The 9,814-nt window shown below is 42.1% G+C and overlaps 1 protein-coding gene; it reads left to right on the top strand.

Annotated features, from left to right (window-relative positions):
- The window catches only part of LOC122115690 (cytochrome P450 2C25-like), a 451,891-nt gene that overhangs the window by 140,794 nt on the left and 301,283 nt on the right, over nt 1-9,814 (top strand).

The raw sequence follows: 9,814 nt of genomic DNA, 5'->3' as shown, positions 1-9,814 counted from the left end.
TTTTTTTTTTTTTGGTGGTCGTGGGGTTTGAACTCTGGGCCTGGGCACTGTCCCTCAGCTCTTCAGCTCAAGGCAGGTGCTCTACCACTTGAGCTACAGCGCCACTTCCAGGAGAATGTAGTTTAACTGAACTTGTTGGCAATCAAATATTGCTAACATAAAATATAAACCTACCTGCTTTCAATATACAGCCGTGATTGAGAAATATTAAAGTCATGACTTGATATATAAGAACATTACGCAAAAATGTTTCTCCTTTTAAAAATTCATTATTGTTATTGTAACGATAGATGTACATAGGGGTTACAATTACATAAGTCAGATAAAGAGTACATTTCTCGGGGCTGGGAAGATGGCTCAGTGGTAGAGCGCTTGTCTTGCATGCATGAGGCCCTGGGTTCTATTCCTCAGCACCACATAAGCAGAAAAAAAAAGCCGGAAGTGGCACTGTGGCTCAAGTGGTAGAGCGCTAGCCTTGAGCTGAAAAGCTGAGGTACAGCACCCAGGCCTAGAGTTCAGGTCCACGATCGAACCCAAAAAATAAATAAGTAAATAAATAAATAAAAGATTTCCTTCAAAAAAAAAGTACAATTCTCCATTCTCAGATTAGTGATAAGCTGGGCCATTATAGATTTGAGGACATTCTGTATGTTCTATGAAACATGTATTTGAACACTTCCAGATCTGTCTTCGCTACTAGGACTCCTCCACAAGTTAATAGACTTATTGATTGTTTTATTTCTAACTAAATGTAAGATACCTAGCATCCATCATGCCCTTTGAAAAACCAAATATATAATGAGTACTCACCAAAAGTTGCATTTCCTTCACTATTATATAACAGAAAAACGAATGGCTACAATCATTGGTATTTTCCTTTTCTTGTGAGGTAAGGGAGGATCAGGAGTACAGAACTGTGGATGTCACGTGGCTCATAGGTGGAAGAGCTAGGGTTTCAAGGAGATTGTCTCATGGCCATTGCCATGCACCATGGTTTCCTGAAGAACAGTCCTGGAATTCTCTTCCCACCACTGCAGCATTGAAACTTGCTCAGTATAGCTGAGGGGAAAGCCTTTGTCATGTGATTTAGTCGGGAGGTGGGAAGAATGATGGCTTCTCTACTTTCTATTCACAACCATAAAAGCTGTTATGCTGATTTTGGTCTCATTTGAAGGAAATGAAAATAAAACAAGATACAAAGTTTGCATAACTGGAAATGTCAGTATAAAATCCTCTTGTTTTTTTCTTACTATTGTTTTTAACATACTTATAATGCACTATGTGATTCTCTTTTTTCTTTTGTATGTTCTTCCCACATGGTATAACCCCTATTTAACTGTATTTGATGCCAGTGCCCTGCATCTTGTATATACATTTTTATAATTTGAGGAGGGGAAGGGATATAACAAAATGCTGAAATAAGGATACAGGTCGAACCATTGTAACAATGAGATGTACAAGACACTATGTTGAAAATGAACTTCACAATTTTTTTTTAATTTTAATTTATTTTATTTTATTTGTGAACATACTGTACAGAGGGGTTACAATTATATGGGCAGGATAATGCGTACATTTCTTACCAAGCATTGCAGCCTCCTCCTTTGTTTACCCTTCACATCCCTTCCCAGCCTCCCCCCCCCCCCGCCCCCTCCCCCCCCCCCCCACACACACTGACATTGTAAAGCTCGTTATGGACATGACAACTTGTACTTCTCATTGTTGCAACAGATCCACCTGTATCCTTAAACGATTTGTTTTTCCCCATCTCCTCCACAAATATAGTGAAAGCAGGGGTTATACTGTGGGGGAGGGACATACAAAGCAACAAAGAAATAATCTTATAAATGCGTTAGAAACACATGCATGAAAGAAAAAAAAACATTAAAATACATATCTAAGGGTTCATTTTCCTAACATCACATTATCTGACCTTTTCCGCTTGACTCATACATATACTAGATATTGCAAATAAGGGAAACCATGGGGCCTATGTTTCTTTGGGCCTGGCTTACTTCGCTTAATATAATTTTTTCCAAGTCTTTCCATTTCCTAACAAATGGGGCAATGTCATTCTTTCTGATGGAGGCATAGAATTCCATTGTGTATATATACCACATTTTCTTGATCCATTCATCTACTGAGGGGCACCTGGGTTGGTTCCATATCTTAGCTATGGTAAATAATGCTGCAATAAACATAGTTGTGCTGGTGGCTTTAGTGTGGTCTTGTTTGTAAACATTTGGGTAAATGCCCAAAAGTGGGATTGCTGGGTCATAGGGGAGTTCTATGTGGAGTCTTTTGAGGAACCTCCATACTGCTTTTCAAAGTGGTTGAACAAGTTTACATTCCCACCAACAATGAAGTAAGGTTCCCTTCTGTCCACATCCCCTCCAGCATCTGTTGTTGTTAGAGTTCTTGATTTTTGCCATTCTAACTGGAGTGAGGTGGTATCTCAATGTTGTTTTGATTTGCATTTCTTTTATGCTAGGGATGTTGAGCATTTCTTCATGTGTCTATTGGCCATCCTTCTTTCCTCTTCAGAGAAGTTTCTCTTTAAGTCTTTCGCCCACTTGTTTATTGGGCAGTTGTTTCTTTGAGGATTTGTTGTTGGAGGATTTAATGTTTTGAGTTCCAAGTATATTTTAGATATGAGACCCTTGTCCGTTGTGTGGCTAGTGAAGATCTTCTCCCAATCCGTGGGCTTTCTATTGATCTTGCTAGCTATGTCCTTTGCCCTGCAGAAGCTCTGCAACCTTATGCAATCCCATTTGTCCAACCTTTCTTTGATTTGTTGTGTTTCCGGGTCTCTATTCAGAAAATTTTGGCCTGAGCCAAGGAGACCTAGGGTTTCTCCTATTCCATCCTGTAATGTTTTCAGAGTGTCTGCTTTGACTTCGAGGTCTTTGATGCATTTGGAGTTGATTCTGGTGCAGGGTGATATATAAGAATCTAGCTTTAGTTTTCTACAAGTAGTTAACCAATTTTGCCAGCACCATTTACTGAAGAGGCTGTCTTTCTTCCATTCTATTTTTTTAGGTCCCTTATCGACGATTAGATGGCTATAGATCTGTAGGTTCATTTCTGGGTTTTCAATTCTATTCCATTGGTCCTGAGGTCTTGAACTTCACAGTTTGGGGTGGGAGGAGGAGTTGAGGTGGGGAGGAAAGGGAAGGTAGGAGAAAAACAAAAGAGGAGGTAACAATGTTTGATAGGAAATGTACTCATTACCTTATTCATGCAACTGTAACCTCTCTGTACAGTATTTTTATTATAAAATATTTATATGGAAAAAATCCTCGTTGATGCCAATGAAATACACAGTAAAGAAGGGACAGTATCGAGAGCAATAATTACTTAGTTATGTGGACATCATCGAGTCATCATCGGTCATAAGGATGTTTAAACTCATGAAAAAACAACCATAGAATGCAAAACTGAAAGACACAAATACTGCTAAATTAACATGTCTTGTTAGGAAAGTAATGGTTAAGTAAGGGTAAGTTCGTAAGTATATCATATTTGTTCTAAATTGGCTACAGCAAGTAGTTTTACATTGTAATTTTGGTGGTATTGGGGTTGGAACTCAGGCTTTGCACTTACTAGTGCAATATGCTATAATAGTCTAGACACATCTCCATCCTTGATTTAGTTATTTCTTTTTAAAAGAGTCATATTTCATTTTACTAAAGCTATGCTGAACTATTATCTTCCTATCTATCCCTCCACCAAAGCTAAAACTACAAGCACACACACACCCATGGCTGGCCTGTTAGTTGAGGCAGGCTTTTGTTATTTGCTTAAGTTGGCCTCAAATTGCAGTCCTCTGAATCTTTGCCTCATAAGTGGCAATTGCCTACTATGATGGGATTACAGGTCTGAGCCACTGTTCTTGGCCTCTTATCTTCCTTGGTATGGAAAATTAAGACTCGTTAAAATCTAGTTACATGCCACTTTTTTCAGACTACTATATAGTGATTCTGAGATCTTATGTGGCTATCATAACCATTTTAATTCTCTCATTTTTCTTTCTCTACAGGAAAATTGTTTCCCTTTTAGGGCTTAGAAACTGCTTCCTATATATTGAGGACATTGATGAAAGACATAAAAACCTGTTGCAGAGCTGAGTCTAAAACACACATTTCCTACATCTTATACCATTCCCCTTGAGGAAGGCATTCAGTTCAACTGTGTTTGCAAATAATTTTGTAACTGCTTACTATGGCTCAATACTTGTTTTTGTTCTTAATCAGTGACATTCAAATGATCACGCACTTAGTTAATAATTAATATAGAGGTCAGAAAGGTTTGCATTTATAATCTTTAGAGTTTGAGTGACCCCAGATCCTGGTAACCAAATTAAATAAAATGAAGTAAGTAGCCTGCTGCTTGACCCACATAGCCCTAAATGAAAAAAGATTCACACCAACTTATTTTGCATAAAACAAGCTCAGTAGTTTGCCTTGATAGATACTTGTCTCTTCTCTGCTTCAGCTACTTTCTGCTGAAATGAGGATCCCACATGAACTTTTCCTCTTACTAAGATAGGAAAGATCTTTGAGACCAAGTACTCTAAATTAAAAAAACAAAACAAACAAAACACTTTTTCCTAAGGAATGAGCTGATGGCAACAAGGTAAGATTGTAATCAAATGACTCAGTAGATTTGCCTCAGGTCACTTTCCGTTATTTGTGAAATCTTTTCTTGGCTTTTATTCATATATCTCTTTTCTGTTTTTCCATTGGTTATCACAAAGATTTGATTACTCTATGAGCATCAGAAGACTTGAAGGTAAGTCCACACTACTCAGCCCTCTGACTTCTCTCTCAGTACTGACTGCGCCAGACATGGGCTCAGTGCTTGGGCTTCAGACCACTGCACCCTTCACTGCTTGAGCCACTGAAACTTCACTGTGGGTCCATGTCAGGCCTTCTCCTTGTCCACCACCAATTCTTCTGTTCATATTTCACTTAAACACTGTTGTAAGCTATTCCAAGATTCCCTGAGCTATGACTATTTGTTTTCAAGCCTGCAACAAACTCAATCTGAACAGATTGCCCTTTGTTATAATTCCCTGACAGAAGATGAGCAATGACACACTTTTCTTTAGAGAGGTCAACCTGCCATATCAAAGTAGTCACTATTTCCCGAATTCTCCACCCTGGGTTTAAAATTTGTAGAAGAGGTGTGTTTAGTATGCAGCTAGAATTGTCAGTCTTGCCAGTACCATCTGACTTACCTTGTAATTGTGCCTTTGGATTCCTCTAACCCTCTTGTTGGAAGTGTTAACAGTGCTCAGAACTATTTTCTAATTGTCTCTATTTATTCTGTCTCTATTTGTTTTTTTTTTTCCTGTGTTGTCTGTGAATATGTGAATTCATCCCCCTTGTCTTCAATTCCTGATTTTCTTTCTTTCAATTGATCCTGCCTATTGGTCACAATTTCAAGCAAGTATTTTCTTTTATTTGAATTAATATGCTTTTAATTTTTCACTTTCAATTACATTGTTGCATTTCTTTTTTTTATTATTGTGAAAATACCATACAGAGGGGTTACAATTACATGGGCAAGATAGTGAGTACATTTCTTATCAAGCATTGTTGCTTCCTCCTTTGTTTCCCCATACCATCCCTTCCCCTCTACATACCCCCACCCCACACCCCCCTACCACCTCCTCCACCTCCCTACCCTGCCAAAGTTGTAAAGTTCATTTTTCGACATAACATCTTATACATCTCATTGTTGCAATGGGTCCACCTGTAACCCTATTTTGTCAGGTCTTCATCCGTCCCACAAGATGATGGGGTCAAGGAAAGATAAGTGTGCCACTAGCCCGTTCCCCAGCCTCCCTTAGCCCCAGAGACAATCAGATGCAGCAGGGAGTCAAGTCAAGCAGGAACTCGTTTATTACCACACAGCAAGCCCTTTTTAAAGCAAAAGACTGCGTGGGAGGAGAGGAAATGGAACCAATGAATCACTGTAAAGGTTACACCCTATCATGCACCTAAGCTTCCACTAGCTATTTAAGCACTGAACATAAACAAATTGGGCTCTGCCCACTCAACTTCTCAGGGCCATCTTTGCTGCCTGTGTGCCCTACAGATTCCCCCTTTTTGTTTTAATGGCAGAACCACCTCCCAGTTAGTTATTCTTTTTCCCTCCTCTGTAAAGATTATTTTAACAGGATTACATTGGTAAGAATAGCATTGGCCACGCAGGGGGTTTGAGGCAAGTCTGGGGGGCGAGATTTGCCAGACAAGGATAGGGAGGGCCCTTGTGCATGATCCAAGAGCCCATCCCAGTTACCTCACATCCCCACCTAGTAATAAACATCAGTCCCACCACAGTTAGAAATGTCTGAAGCAGTTCAATTAATATCTGGGCATATATAGAAGTCAGTATCTCATAAGGTTGTCCTTTTCAGAACAAGGGAGTAGCCTAGGTATTGGGAGTTCCACACATGCGACACGGTGCATCCTCGTGGGCCCCCACACTCAGGCCGTTCTACTATAATCCAGAAAAACAAGGAAAATTTAAAACAAACTGCAGATATAGCAAAGCAACCTGGGCATCTGGTGTCTTTTAAGTAAGCCAGTTCTTTGTATGTGCCTTTAAGTGAGCACAGGGGTCAAGATGACCTTTGAACTTTACTGTCAGCTCCCAACATCCCATCTTTGTTTAAGGAAGCGAACCTGCCTGTCTTAGGTTGGGTGAATCGCCTTGTCTGCCTTACCCATCATCGGGAACTTCTTCAGAGCGAAGCTGAAGGCCCTGTCTTAGGCTGGTCAGACTGGCACCCTCTCTTACCTGTCTCTGGCTGTGGTTCCTCTCGGGGGAAATTTATTCACTTGGAGCTTGATCTTATGTAACTGGCTGGCTAAACTCATAAGGGTTTTGCAATGCACGTATAATGCAAGGAAGGCATAGAAAAACCATTAGCAAAAACATTCCCATGTTGGGTCTTCGTCCGTCCCACGAAAGACGGACGGGGTCCGAGGAAAGGTAAGTGTGGCGCTCGCCCGTTCCCTAGCCTCCCTCAGCCCAGGAGACAATCAGACACAGCAGGGAGCCAAATCCAGCAGGTAGAAAAACTCGTTTATTAACAGAGAGCAGCCCCTTTTAAGGACAACAAGGGTGGGTGGTATGGTAAGGGAGGAAGAGGAACCAATCACTGTCAAGGTCACACCCTATCATTCACCTGAGCCTTCACGGGCTGGTTAGGCACTGATCAGAAGATCAATTGGGGTCTGCCCATTCAACCCCCTCCCAGAGCCATCTTGGCTGGCCATGTGCTCTCCAGTAAATTAGGCTCTGCCCACTCAACCCCCTCCCAGCGCCATCTTTGCTGCCCATGTGCTCCACATTCCCAGGCCAAGCAGTAATTAGCAGTCTTTTAACATTAGTCAGGGATGAGATAGCAGTCTTTGCCACTTCAGAGTCCAGAGGTGGGGCTTGTTCTAATCTGGCTATTTGCCTGTGGGGTTGAAAAAGATATAATGACATAGGGTGGTGATCAAAATGAAGGTCAGGCCACCTGGTCGAAGGGACAGCTTCTCTTGTGGTGCTATTGATGATTTCTGCATTGTCAGAGCTGATCACTGCCCAGATTACCCATTGAGGTTGATGTGGATTCTGTAGCCATTGCCAGGACTGGGAGGGTCAGGACAGCCATCAGCTGGAGTATCACCATCTGCAATTGTAAGAGAACACAAGAGCTTCTTAAGGGCTTATTGCCCTTGGGGATAGTTAGTAGTTATCTTTTTAGCTTTCCCTCCTTTAAACACAAGCCTCAACCACCATAGCCATTTTCTTTCCTTGTTGGTTAGTTTATCCTTGGGCATCCTCCTGTATAGAGGAAATGGGTAAAAATGGAAGGTTCCTGGCAGGGATCCAATGGGGGCTGTCTCCCCTATGGGAAAAATGCATCCAAATCCCCTGCCCATGGTAACTAGGGGGTCAGGTCCTCTCCATTGTTGTGTCAGGGGGTCCTTCCACTTGACTTTCACTTGGGGCTTAGGGTTTAGTTGTTCCCAGTGCTTCTGAAATCTGGATTCAGTTGCCCCTTTTGAAAAATTTAAAATGTTCTGTAACTGTATATGGGGACTAACTCCCCCTTTTTGTTTTAATAATTGCTCCTTAAGACATTGGTGATTTCTTTCTATAATTGCTTGGCCTTGGGGATTATAGGGAATTCCTGTAGTATGATTAATGTGCCATTTGCCAAAAAACTCTGACATTGCTTTACTAACAAAAGAGGGTCCATTATCGGTTTTAACTTGTGTTGGTAGACGCAAGGTGGCAAAGCATTGAAGAAAATGTGCTTGTGAATGTTCAGTTCTTTCTCCTGTATATGCTGTGGCCCAGCATGCTCCTGAGTAGGTATCTATAGAGACAAAGATATATTTAAACTTACCAAAGGCTAGGAAATGAGTAACATTCGTTTGCCTCTGGGATTTACCCTTGGTGGTTGTAACGGGGGTACTTTTAAGAAGGGCTGGCATGTTTTACAGGTATGTACTATCCTTTCGAGGTCATTTACAGGAATCTGAGGAAATCTATGTTGAAGACCTCTCCAATTAATGTGGGTTAAATCATGCAAACAGTGGCCTCTAGTAACGTTAATGCTTGTGGGCCAGTAGCTAACTGGTCTGCCCAATTATTGCCTAGGGATAAAAACCCAGGAAGTTTTGAATGCCCTCTCAATGTTGAATATAAATAGGGGCTCCTCACCCTTCTAATAGGCCCTTAAGGGTGACCATAAGAGGGGAAATAGGGTTTTCATCCAGCTTAATATGTGCCTGGGGAATATGAAGGAGCAAGTTAATCATATATAGGCTATCAGAATACAAATTAAAGGGTTTTTGAATGTCCTGAAGGGTCATAATTATGGCGAGCATTTCATTATATTGTGCTGACCCTTGACAAGGTTGAAATCTTTGTTGGCTCTGGGTCTTTTGTTGTTTCTCAAAGGCTGCATATGCTTTACCTCCATCAGTAAAAACATGGAGGGTGCCAAGAATCCCATCGGCAAGTTGGTCTGGCTGAGAATACACCCGAGGTGTGCCCCCAGGGGAGTGTGAACCCACTCTAATGGCTCCCCCTTTTTCCGGATGGATGCCAGCTCAAGCCTCCCCTTGCTGGGAAGACCCAGCCCGGCCCTGCCGCTGCCCCGGCCCAGCGAGGGACAGTGAGACACGGCGTTCCCCAACGTGAGCTCCTCTTTCCCGCCTGCCACAGCTCCCCCTTGTTGTACAAACCCTGGGCGCATGAGAATCAAGGACCTGGTGGCGGCTGAGGGTGGCCTCGCAGGCCCTCCACTGGACCTGGGCCCCAGAAGCCACTCCTGCCCGGCCAGGCACCCCATGGCCTGTAACACCATACATTATCAGAAGGAAGATGGTCTTTTCAGTGGGTCTAGAAATAAAACAGTCTATCTTGTGAGGGCAAGGAAATCTGCTGCACACATAAAATGGGTGGACTTGGAAGCCATACAGGAAATATTGCCCTATTAGGAAAACTACCTCAAAGATAGTCCTTGGCAGCAACTGCAACACACAGATTTTCATGAGCCCATCCTCCTGAATCCGTTGTTGGCCATCACACTTGGGTTTTGGCTGGCTCTGCTCTTTACTTTCTTTTTCACTTTCTATTTCCTCCTTTACTCCCTCTAGGCCTAATGTTGCTTCCTCCTCCTTTTGTGAAATAGCATTACCCATACTAAGGATTTCACTTACCTTGAGAGACTGCTTAGCCTCGGCCAGTATATTTTCCTTTTGTGCACCACGTTGGGCACCAGATGTCGGGTCTTCATCCA

Source organism: Dipodomys spectabilis, unplaced genomic scaffold, assembly GCF_019054845.1.
Source record: "Dipodomys spectabilis isolate Male_0828 unplaced genomic scaffold, ASM1905484v1 ptg000125l, whole genome shotgun sequence".
In the NCBI taxonomy this organism is placed as follows: Eukaryota; Metazoa; Chordata; class Mammalia; order Rodentia; family Heteromyidae; genus Dipodomys; species Dipodomys spectabilis.
This window is presented reverse-complemented; position numbering and strand designations above follow the sequence as displayed.